The following is a 12,411-nucleotide window of genomic DNA, read 5'->3' on the forward strand; positions in this document are numbered from 1 at the left end:
CTCTCGAGATTGGTTTGAAGGAGTCGAAGGTGGGTAGCATTAATGTAGCGGCAGCGGGCTGTCAAGATTGTCAAAGTTATCACAGGATTTCTCAGAACTAGAACTATCTTGATCCTGAACCCATTCCTCCTCACCTGAATCTTCTGATGAGGACTCGTGTCGTCGCCCCTTTCTCCTTGATGTCTTCTTTTTTGTGAAGAGGAAAGGCCTTCTGCGGTTAGAAGCCACCCTGTCTCCCAGATAGAACAGGAAAGCAAGGGACCCCTTCCCGAAGAGGCCGAGAAGAGAGGAAAAAAGCGGAAGCTTAAAAAAACCTCTCAAGATTGTTGGGTCTTGTTTGCAGAGAAGCTGTACTGTAACTCCAGGTAAGTGTTGACTCCCAGGTAAGTGTTAACTCCAGGTAGGTGATGGAACTTGTGACAGCACTTCTGGTCACGTGATGCGAGGAGCTGAAGACGGTGTATGTAGAACACCGGCAGGCCGGGATTCCGAAGAAAAGGAAACCCAGATATTAAGGAGGGCAACTGGAAGCAGCCAGCGGTGTCGGAAGCAAAAGGAAACAAAAAAGAAAAGAAATGTAAGAGACGGAGAAACCGAGAATCGGTCGGAGTAAAGGAAAGCAAACAGAAGAGGGAGGGGCCGAGGAGCTGCAAGAAAGAGGAAAGGCTAATAGGAGGGTATGAATAAAGTGAAAGAACACGAGAGGGAAATCAAAGGTTTAAAAGAGGGAAAAAATACGAGCCTAGGGCTGTAGAGGCAATAAACTGAAGCAGGGAAGAAAACGGTAAACTTGCGAAACTTGGCAAAGCAGTAAGAAAAGCAGAGCGGGTAACGGAGCGTTACGCAAAAAAGTTGCAACGCGCCGAGCCAAAAAAAAGGGTGTGGTTAAATACAGAAGCAAGGAACAAGTAGGAGGAAAGACTAGAACGACACAACAGGAAGTAACAAACCGAAGTGGAACCTTCTAATGGCGGTGAAGCTTCCATCGGCTCCTTAGTCGCCAGGGAATCCTTCTTGCAAACGGCATGACACGGGCAGGGGGGTGGTTGGAGGAGGACGGATTTTGTGGCGGAGAGAGGAGGGCCAGTTTGTTGTTAAGAGAAGTTGTTCTGTCGAGAGCGGTGGTGTAGAAGTGGAGCGAGAGCGAGTCACAGAGTGATTGAGATGGGGTAGATTAGGCTGGGGTACAGGTCGGTTTGACAAACTCTGAAAGGATTTTGTGGAGTTCCTTGGTGGGGATTCCACAGTTAAGAATGTGATTGTTGTAGTGTTTTTTTTTGGCTTTTTGGATTTCAGCTTTATAGTGGCAATGGTGCAAGGCAAAGGTGGGTCTACTCAGATTGGTTGTACTTTTCCACCATTTGCGTTCCAGGGATTGATTTAGTTGGTTCGCAATCTTCAGCTCAGGAGACCAAGGCGTGAGGAGGGGCGGTATGAGGGGGTGTGCGGGATTAGTGAGTTGAGCCATGAGTCGAAGGAGTCGATTGTTATGGGTTCATCCCGGGGGTGGTTGTGGCGGGTCTGTGAAGCAGGGTTTCGGCTAGGTCTGGGAGGATCTTTGGTTTCTTCCAGCATTTGTGGTGGAAGAGGGTGGTTGGTTCAGGGTTGGGCGCGGAGACTGGGGAGCGTATGGAGAAAGGGACGATGAAGTGATCAGACCAGATGAGAGGTCTTGGGGGAGGGCAAGATGTATCTGGTCATGGGAACTGAAGATGGCATCAAGGGTGTGTCCTTTAGAATTAGTTGTGCCGTTCATGTGATGGGGGAGGGTAAGCGCATTAAGGCAGTCGACCAGTGAGTGGGTCATGGGGTTGGTGGGAATGTCTAGCCAGATACTGAAATCTCGTACAAGAGTCAGAGAGGGGTGGTTTACTTGGATGTTGGCTACAGAGTCACAGAGGTTGGTTGTGAAATGTCTGTCATAACCGGGCGGTCTGTAGATGATTAGGAAGCTATGGGAGATCGTCGGGGTAGTGAGAGTTTAACGAGAAGGGATTCACAAGAAGGAATGCTTGTCTGGTAGTTGACGAGTGAGATGGAGAAGTGAGATTTGAAAACGACTGTCACTCCGCCTCCTCTGGAGGGTCTGTTGAGCGGGATGAGGGAGTATTCAAGGGGGAAGGCTTCATGAGCACCAGGGGCAAAGTCGTCGGAGGACCAGGTTTCTGTGATAAAGACTAGGTCAGGGTTGTCGGAGGAGAGGAGGCCAAAGATGCTATGTCTGTTTTTTGCTACAGAGCGTGCATTAAAAAGGATGCATCTAACTTCGGAGTGGGGGGATTGACCTGGGAGTTGTAGGGGTGTGGAGAGTTGTAGGGTGTGGGGAGTTGTGGGGAAGTGTGGCGGTTTGGGACAGGGGTAGGAAGGAGAGGGGGGGTTTGGTGGCTGTGGGTTCTGGTTGGTAAAGGATGAGTATTCAGGGCCTGGTCTTATGAGGTGGGAGGTAGTGCCGAATATGATGAGCTCCGTTTTGTCATCTTTCAGGCAGAGACCATGTGAGGCCATCCATGCCTGAATGATGCTGTAAATTCTATTCACCATGGCCAAATCCTTATCCTAATGCCCACACAATGGTAAGAGAATCTGGGTATCATCTGCATAATTGGTGTAGGTGATACCAGGTTGGTCTAGATCATCAAAAAGGGGCTTGGTAAATATGTTATACAGAGTCGGAAAGACACATGATCCCTGGGGTACCCCACAGGTGATGGGGATAGGGTCTGCTGCTGCTGACGGAGAGAAGACTCTCATAGTCCTGTTGCTGAGGAAGGATTGTATCCAGACTATGGCCTCCTTAGAGAAATGGGCTGCAGAGTCCAAGTGGTTACATAAAACCTTGTGGTCAACCAGGTCAAATGCAACCGAGAGGTCGAGAAGGAGAAGCACAGCTGATTTTCACTTGTCTCTGAGCTCGTCAATTTGGGCTTTGAGATCAATTAGTGCTGTTTCCGTGCCATCTTGTGGCCGGGAGCCTGATTGGCGGGCTCCTAAAAGTTGATTAAGTTCCAGGAACTTTTGAATTTGGGTGTATGCTACCTTATCTAATATTTTTAGAAGGAATGGCACTATCGTGATAGGCCTATAACTAGTTGGTATAGTAGGGTCTAGAGTTTGTTTCTTGAAGAGAGGGAGTACCCAGGACTCTCTAAGGTTGCTTGTGATAGCACCTGAGGAAGAGGAGGTGTTGATGAGCTTCGAAATAAAAGGTGCTAGAGCTCTAGCGGTATCCTTGATTAGCTGAGCTGGGCATTGGTCACCCTGACAGTTCGAGGGTTTGAGCGAAAGTATAGCCTTCTCAGCCTCGAGAATAGAGATTTTCGAGAAGCTAAAGTGGGTTGTTTGTTTGAGCGGGGGCGTGGGAGTTTTGTTTGGTAGAGTCGAGGAAGTTAGGGAGAGTTTCTTTTGTGCTATCTTGTTCTGGAGATTAGAGACTTTATTGACTAAGGCATGCTGGATATTGGAGCACCAAGTTTTGTCTTTGACGCAATTGTCTTGCACTGGAATTGGAGTCTCTAGTTCTTTTAGGATTGTGAATAGTTCCTGCATACTGGAATTGGCTTGCTGGATTCTATCGTTATAAATTTCTTGTTTCGCCAGGAGGATATCTTTCTTGCATTGAGATGATATGTTGATTAGAGCTGTTTTATTTTCGGCAGAGGGAAGTAGTCTCCATGCAGTTTCACATTTCCTCTCATCATTACTCAGGCTTTTCAGGTGTGGATGAACCAGGAGTTAAGGTGGCGTTTAGGCTTGCTGTTTCGCAGTTTAAATGGGGCAATATCATCAAGAGTTGGAGTCATAATTTTGTTATATTCATTGACTAATGAATTAGGTTCCATACTGTTGGTAGTGAATTAAGAGTAGGTAGGATGCGGGGTAGAAGTTTATCTAGTGTGATATTCTTTTTGTTTCTAATTAGTGTAGGTGGGGAGGGTATGGTCGAATCATTGGTGGGCCTTTCGGTTGTCAGCGTGAAAGACAGAAGGTGGTGTTCTGTCCAGACTTGGGGGGTGATAGTAGACATTGAGGCATTGCAGTTGTAATCCGCCACCCAAACAAGTATTCTCCCCTTGTTATTTGTTGGAAAGTTCACTCTCTGAGTGAAGCCAAGTTCTACCAGGATGTTAGCCACAGTGGTTGCATCTTGGTCTTTAGGATAATTAAATCCTAGATTAAAATCCCCCAGCAGTAAGACTTGAGAGGTGCTTTTAGGTTGTCCGACAGAATAGTCGATATATCTTCATTGAAGGTGCCAATAGGACTAGGTGGTCTATATAAGAGATGGATATTAAGAGTTTGGGAGTTGGCGATGGGTATTTTGATTGAAAGGGATTCACAAGATTTGATGTCTAAAGAAAGGGCTAATCTCATGACTAGATTAGATTTGGTGATAATGGCTATGCCTCCTCCTTGTGTCTCACGTCTGTCTGCTCTTAAGATAGTGTATTCATCTGGGACTGCTAAGGAAAGGGCAGGACCTGCTGCATCATGTAACCAAGATTCAGTGATGGCTAAGAAGTCGTCGTTTTCTGCCACAATGAGGTCAGCTATTTCTGTAGCATGTGCGACTAATGACCTTGCGTTTATTAGGGCCCCCTTAAGGTCTGATGCGGATCTGTCTAGCGAAAGGGGGGAAGGGATGCTGGAAATAATTCCAGTGGTAAGTGCACCAACATGGGGCTTAGATTTATGGAGTTTGGGCTGGAGAAGGTTGGGTGGTGTGTGATGTGATGAGATATTAATCTTAGTCATTTTTGTAAGTGTAATTTTTCTATTAGGTGTGTTTCTCTGGCAGTTTATGATAGTCACAGAACTGGCAAGTGGTTTAAATAGTTGAGGTAATCGAGAACAAAGTCTAGAATTTCTATAGGCAATGTTACAGTGGTTATTTTGAATGGGTGGTCCATGGATGGGATTTAACCTACTTGATAGTTGTTCATGGGTCAGATGGAAGGGAGAGGGTGCATTGGACACAGTGGTCGAGGATGTAGCCATAGTAGGTGAGATATGATGAATGGATGTTATACGGGTGGGTATACTAGAGAAGCTGGTTAATACGCTGATGGTGAGGAATATGCCTAGGGAGACTATGTTTAACAGGGCAGTGGGCATATTGCCTCAGGTAAGGTAGAACACAGTATAGCAATATAACGTTTGGGTATTACACTAATCTGCACAGTATGACCGAATGTGTCAGTCCAATTGGTTAAGCATGCCTAGGCTAGTGTAGTTCAGCACAGGGAGCTAGCGGGCTTGGTCAGGCATGATTTCAACTATCTAGATCAGACTAATACAGTTGAACCAGTATGCTAGTCGGGCATGGGCTGATGTAGTTTCAGAGGATGGCACTAGTTAGACGTAGTTTTGGTGAGGTTTAACACAATTGGCTCGTCAAATATATGTTAATACAATAGACACAATAGGCTGGTCAGGATGGTATAGGTTGGGCTGGTACACTCATATGCAATAGGGCATTTCACTGGCGATAGGATAGCTCATTTGCAGCAAGGCTAACAACTTGTCTAGCTTGACACGTAATCAGTTGGCTAGGAAGCATTTTCACAAACGGGAAGGCAAGTACGCAATTTGCCCAGTAGATTGACAGTCATATTCACAGACAGTTATGCTGATTCAACATTGAGCAATCTGCTAAACTACAATAGCGCTGTTAGGCTGGTTCAGTGCCATCTTAAAGATCTGTGGAGTATCTATGCTACGGTAAAAAGTAAACAATTGGCTAGTGATGATATTTGCAGCCAGGTAGGCTAGGTCGAGAGTAAGCTGCGGGTACAAAACAGCATGCAGATAGGCTAAGGCACAATTGGTTAAGAAGTCTTGCTCCATGCGACAAGATTAAATCAAGTTTACAGCGCTAGCCTTACAAACGAGGCGCATAGTTATTAGGCGCCACTCCAGCGCGGAGTACGATATCTGCGAGCGTGCCCGCCCAATCAGTAGTTGCTAAGAGGTTGCTGTGTTCTGGATGTTAGCTAGTTCAATTGATGCAACAGGTGAACAAGGGGTAAAAGGTACAATGTCATGCGCGTAGTTGGCGGGACACAATGATAGAAACAATGACAGAGTAACAGCAGCGAGGGCAGAAATTGACAGTGGGTGCGCTTATATCAGGCATGCGGCTGTGATTGCAATCATTAAGCCAGTTGTGTTACACATTGCATGTTATTAAAATATTGTTCGGGACCTCATTGTCTTAATACTAGTTAGCGGTGGTAATTACACACATGGGATTGAAAAGTGTCTAGGGAGTTCTGGCAGTGTTGCTAGATGCGGCCTTTCCTTACCGCATCTCTTGAAAGGCGAGACTGATGGAGGCTTCTTACGCGGCAGACACTGCAGATTATCGTGGCCAAGTGACCCGGCGGCACGGACAGGCACAGACAGATAAGTGCCTTGTAGTGTGTGCCGGCTCGTGCCTTCCGCCGCTGTGTGCAACAGGATATGGATAGGCTATCCAAATCCTGGTGCGTACAGGATAGGCAGCCTGTCTGCCTCTACCGCACATTTCCCGTCTGCGTATCCTGTTCCCCGCAGGTCACTTCTAACATTATCAGCTCCTTTGCGGTAAGAGAGAGGCTGTCATTTCTGTTTTTCCCCTTTGTAATTAAGAAGGGGAAAGGGTGCAATTTCTCCGCTCTTGTCGGCAGAGGTTGGGCGCTTCCGGCAATGTAATTGTAATTGTTTACTTATAACACGCTTAATATCCAGAGGTTTCTAAGCGCGGACCCAGGGATCGAACCTATGTTGCTTCGTGTCATCTTACTTCCAAGGCGTGCGTGTTGCCCCCTGGGCTATCCTCCCGAGACGAATGTTACCCCTTTGGCTTGGAAAGCACCTAATCGGGTTGGTCCAAACTCCCCTTCAAGTTTTCCTGTCATTGTGTCCATGTATGTGGTTTCCTGGTCCAATCAGGTGTTTCTACAGGGGCATTACAAGAGATGCAGTGCACCCCTTCCAGCTCTATGGGAAAACCCTGCTCATAATGTACTGTTATACCATGGCCATGGATCAACACACTGGACCACCAGGGGGTACAGGGTTGAGTTTACTAGAGTTTCTCTTTATTCTTTGCGGTTGGCCGTTCCCAATTCAACAAAAGACAGACAAATGCATGAAGCTTGGGCGAGACTTCCTTCTAAGGGACTTATTTCACTCTTCCTTACACAAAACTTCTCAGTTGAACATTTTTGCAAAAGAAAAATTAAAGTGAAATTAGGTTCAATCATAGTCTCTCTCAGATTATTTTAAACCAAAGGAGTCTCTTTAAACATTCACAAATCTTGTTTAGGAGTTTATTTCCTAGGCACACCAGGCGTCTTATTCACCATTTTGAAAGGTTTTGTTGCACTACTATATCTGCTGTCTTGGCCTATTCCACTCCAGTTCCCTGTGCCAGGTCTGTACATATTGTTTCGCCACTGTATATATTCCCAATTCAAGTTTGGTTTCCAATGGCGGGTTGCGCAAGTCAGGTCTTCCAGCCATAGTATCTACGGGAGAGCTTTCAAGGGTCCTATCATGATCCCTTTCCAGCATCTGGATCTCTACCCTCCTTCACTTATCCCTAACCGCCATCTGAGTATGGCCCTCCTGGACACCACAATACATGTTCATTCCTCCTTCCATGGGCTCAACCCTCTCAGATTGGGGACTTGCCTTTACCCCCTGCCTTCAACATTGCAATCACTGGGTGTTTCTATGTGCTTTATGGCTTTCTCTTGCTGGTTTCCCTCTAGCCACTACTGTAAGTCTTCCTCTTCATACCTCCTGTTATTGATCTCCTTGGACTCCCTATTGTTCTCTGCCTTCCAGTCGCTGCAGTACACCTCTTGCAGTCAGTTGCTCTCCTTTCAACATTGCTTGTGCTCTCTTTTACCCCCTCTCATCTCCAATATCTCCCACTTCTCCCTCTCATAGTTCAATCTCCTCCTTGTAGCACTCTCTCTCCCTCCCACTGCCAACTCTGCTCCAAAGGACCACATAAGCCTTTCCCTGTAATTCCTTTTATCCCTGGTTCACTAGGCTCTGGCTCAGGGTTTTCAGGTGTGTTCAACTATTCCATCTGAGTAGTCATTGGACTGGTTTAAAAAACGGTTGCGGTTTAGCTGTTGTGCATGCTGGTACTAAGGAAGTATGCAGAGGCAGGACTGCAGCTTTAAAAAGTTAGTCTGCCCTCTTGGGACTGTGCAGCACATCTCCCCACGTCTTTGGAGTGGAGCCAAGTCTGTTTCCTTCTTTCTGGCAAGCGCCTGTGAAGCGCGCAGATGATATGCAGTGGGTGATTGCAAATTACGTTCAACTTCCCGCTGACCAATATCTGCTGGGCATGAATAGGTTAATTATAGATTGGGGTTTTCTTTGCTAGGGAATGTTGGTGCGCAGGAACCTGGCCCTCAGGGTTGAAGAGTCGCTCTCCTGTCTGCGATACAATCTTTCCCTTAAAAGTCCAAAGGCAACAGGTGTACACAGACTATTGTGGCAGGGGGCTAAGTGGCAATGACCAGGGCATCCTGTCCATACAGCCCCGGAGTCCAGCATCCTCTAGCTCAGGGAGATACCTGGCCCCCTGTGCTACCCTACTAAAAGGCCACAAAACACACTGTCAGAGTTGGCCGTGAAAATACCAATACTCTAGAAGATGGTTCAATGGTTTTTATTTTCCAGAATGCAAATAAGGTTGAAACTTGATAGTATGCAATGACAGTAGGACATACAAAGGCCGTCCCTCTCTCATCTCCCATGGGCTTCCCATCACTCTAACCCAGCCCCCTTGAATGGCAAAAAAAGAGATTGGTAAACCCTACTGTCTGAAATACTGACTCAAAGGGTTGGCCTAAAGGCTTCAGCCTTCACTATCTCACTCCCTGTGGATTCTTTTCAGTGGACCCTATCCTAATATTTCTCAGGAGTATCTAGTTCTTACATTGGGATGTGGTGCTTTCTCAACTGTACAGTTTCATGTACTCACCACCTTTCCAGCTGTGGCATTCCTTCCCCTGATGGTCTTTCCTTTCTTCCCTCTTCCTCCCACTCAGTCGCCCTCTCGCTTCCTCTCTCTCCTCTCAGTTTCCTCCATCTGTCTCTCTGACAATCACACAACTCTCACTTACTCTTCCTCCAATCTTTCTCTCAATATCTTCCACCCAGGTGTTTCTCCCTTACCTTCCCTCCCCTCCGCTCTCTACTCCACTCCCCTCTCTTCCCTAAACCTCCTCCTACTTGCATTCACCCCCTTTCATCCTCTCATCAACAATTCCCACCCTCACCCACTTATAAACCTCTCAGTCAACATGCAAGCTCTCTCACACACAAGTATCACTTACTCTCACAGCCAATACCTCACCTTTTGCAAACTCGGTCTCCTCCATGCTCTGCTCCATCACCCTTCCTCTGACGATCTCTTGGGCCACCTCCTTTCCACCTGACCTCACTTGAACAACCCACACTCAGCCCATCTGTACTCTCCCTTTTATATCGTTCCTTCTGTGGTTCAGTCTTCCCTCCCCCTTCCCCTTGGTGGGACTGTTGACCTACTCCCGTACACTAATCTCTACCTGACTTTTTCCCCAGGGACTGGGTCAAACAAGTGCAAGGTTACAAAATGCTTGTTAAACCCTGACCCTTCCCCCAACACTGGTCCGTAATGGCTGCTCAAAATAGCAATTGCTGATTTCAGAGTCATTGGTATGCCTTCTGTGTTGCTGGAGCTCGGTAAGCTGTTATTTGCACATTCTCGATTCCTCGCTGAGTCCCTCTCCCAAAGGTTGTGCGATTCATTGCACAGGTTTCTGGTGATTGTAGATCTGAAGAGTGACACAAATCGCGAGAATTTGTCCCTTCTGCTAGGGAGGTGAGCCTGCTTCGCAAGACCCTCCCTAGAGGTCTGGGCAAGTGGGACCTCAATGGGAGAGACTCCCCCTTCGGGGACAATGACTCCTATCCCAGTCAATAACTCCCTCAGCCATTCCCCATGATGGCATACATGGGACTATTCAATATGCAAAACAGTATCAAATCCCAAGACTTGGCTGAAGAGAAGGCTAATTTATGCCATTCGAAGAAAGAAAAAGAAACCTCCAAATAACTGCAACAAGGAGGTGGAAGATGGAGTACATGCCGAACCAAGGCAAGCGAGAAGTACCCATAAGCAGGCAGGGAAGTGCCCCTGGAAGCATAACACCTGAAGGAGGAGGAGCAGAAGAAAACAGCTCTGAACGTGACAATCAAACGCTGGAAACCCGGTGGGTGCATGCAGTGAGAAGCCAAGGAAACAGGAGCCCAGAACACAGTGGTGGCGTGACCACGAGGACTTCGTGGTGGGCAGGAATCCCATTCAATGACACCGACACCAACCCAATGAGGAATCAGCAAACGGTCCGGTACCAGCAGATGAACCGAGACTCTGTGCGAGAGAGAGAGAGCTGCAAGATGAGGATGCCGGCAAAAGTGAGCAGACAGAAAAAAGGAATGAAAGAGAAGAACCTAAGCAACTACAGGCCCAAGAGATGTCCCCCTGTAATATTAGAAGTAACAGGGAGAATGGGAGGACGCTGGGCACTCATTTTGCAATCAGAGAGACCCGTCCCAGGACAAGTGACGAAACCTTCAAAACAAAGTTGATGAACTTGAATTGTATTAATGTGAGAACAAGAATCACAACCGTGAGAGGGCGATCAGTAAGACTTGGGTAACACTGCCCTTGGAAGAGGGGAAAATACCCTGCTGTTCAAGGAGCACAGAGTGAGATATATCAGAGAGAGAATACTATGAAGTGAATTCAAGTGAAGCCCACAGGATAAAAGATACACAAGACACACCACGCCAGAAAAGGGTTAACTGTAATTACCCAGAAAGCAAACCGCACATAGGAAAATGTACTTTACAAGATTACCCAGGGCCAATTAACCTAGATCAAAGGATACGACTAAGACCTAGAAGGGAAAGAGGAGGTAAAAGCCAAAAGCCTTGTGAGCAAGTTACAAGAACTGATTCAAAAGGTGACCAGAGACTATCTAAAAATTGCATATTAACAAGAAGTCTAAATAAAAGACATGTGCAAGAAGCACCAATCCGAAGATGAGAGGCATTCTCCTGTGGTAGGACTAGTTAGAATTCGTTTTGTACACCAGACTTATTCTTTTGGACATTTCCTGATGACTGACAAGCACCTTAGTTATTTACATAGGTGGGGAACAGCCACATAGCAATAAGGAAAGATAGGCCTTATTCTTATTGTTTAATAAATACTTTTTGGAAAAATGTCATCACTGTGTCCGTGTCCTTTTTCTGACCTGCCACAAGAGCAAAAGAGAGAACACTGGCCAGCAAGGGTATTAAGCAGGCATTGTGTTATTGCCTGCCGTACTCCCTACTTGTGAACCGGCAGGTAAAGGTGGGGGCAGGGACTGGGGCTCTCCCAACTCCCTCACCCGACCTCTGGGTCAGGACTGGCACTGATAAATACTCTTCTAGGCCTCATGCTCACAGTGAGAGGGGTCCCTATCCCCCTGACAGGGACGGATCCCTGGCCCTGCCACAGTACAATTTTAATTAAGCAGAATAGATATACACAGACTATAAAATGAGCACAGACAACATGCTCAGAATCTGTACAGACAAACAACATATATACAAAACAAATGCTCGGAATGTACCTCAGTAAAGAGAATAGGCCCAGAATATGCATACGCACATACACCCACATCCGTATATGCCAACAATAAGGTATAAATATTCAGTTCAAAGGTTACAAAAGTAAAGTATACACATTTTGGGAATGGTAAAATTGCATAATTGGAAAGATTGTGAAGTTGACATAACTTATAGTGATTTTAAATATTTATGATTCATGTTTTTATGACGGTCTTTATTTTAGAGCAGCCTCTACCAAGAGATGACCAGGCATCTTTCACTTTCATCAGGGGGTTGTGACAAATACTATGATGTAGTCCCTTCTCCCCGAGGGGGAGTCCCTTCCTACAAGGCCAGGGAGGTGAGGCTCAGTGGGAGGATCTCGTGGAGAGGTATTTACCTTCTGGGATACAGGGAGGGCATGATGGGCCAAAGCGGTATACACACCACACTCACCCCTCTTTCTCCCATCACCTTCCTCACCTTCCCGTTGTCCTACAGACTTCCCTATGTACTTATGTGAGACCTATAATGCCTGTAGTATCGAGACGAGGAAGAGTCTAGTCTACCCAAGGGAGGACTTTGGGACAGGTACTAGGATGAACGAGAGGCAGGTATACCTCAACCTTCACCCACCCAAACCCACCCCCTTCCTACCTAAACTCATTGACCCATTCACTTGCCACAAAGACAAACTTGCCACTATCGGATTGACTGACTACCTAACTAGGCCCCTGCTTACTGTTTCCAACATTGCTGCCA

Source organism: Ambystoma mexicanum, chromosome 9 (genome assembly GCF_040938575.1).
Source record: "Ambystoma mexicanum isolate Mex_15411 chromosome 9, UKY_AmexF1_1, whole genome shotgun sequence".
Lineage (NCBI taxonomy): Eukaryota > Metazoa > Chordata > Amphibia > Caudata > Ambystomatidae > Ambystoma > Ambystoma mexicanum.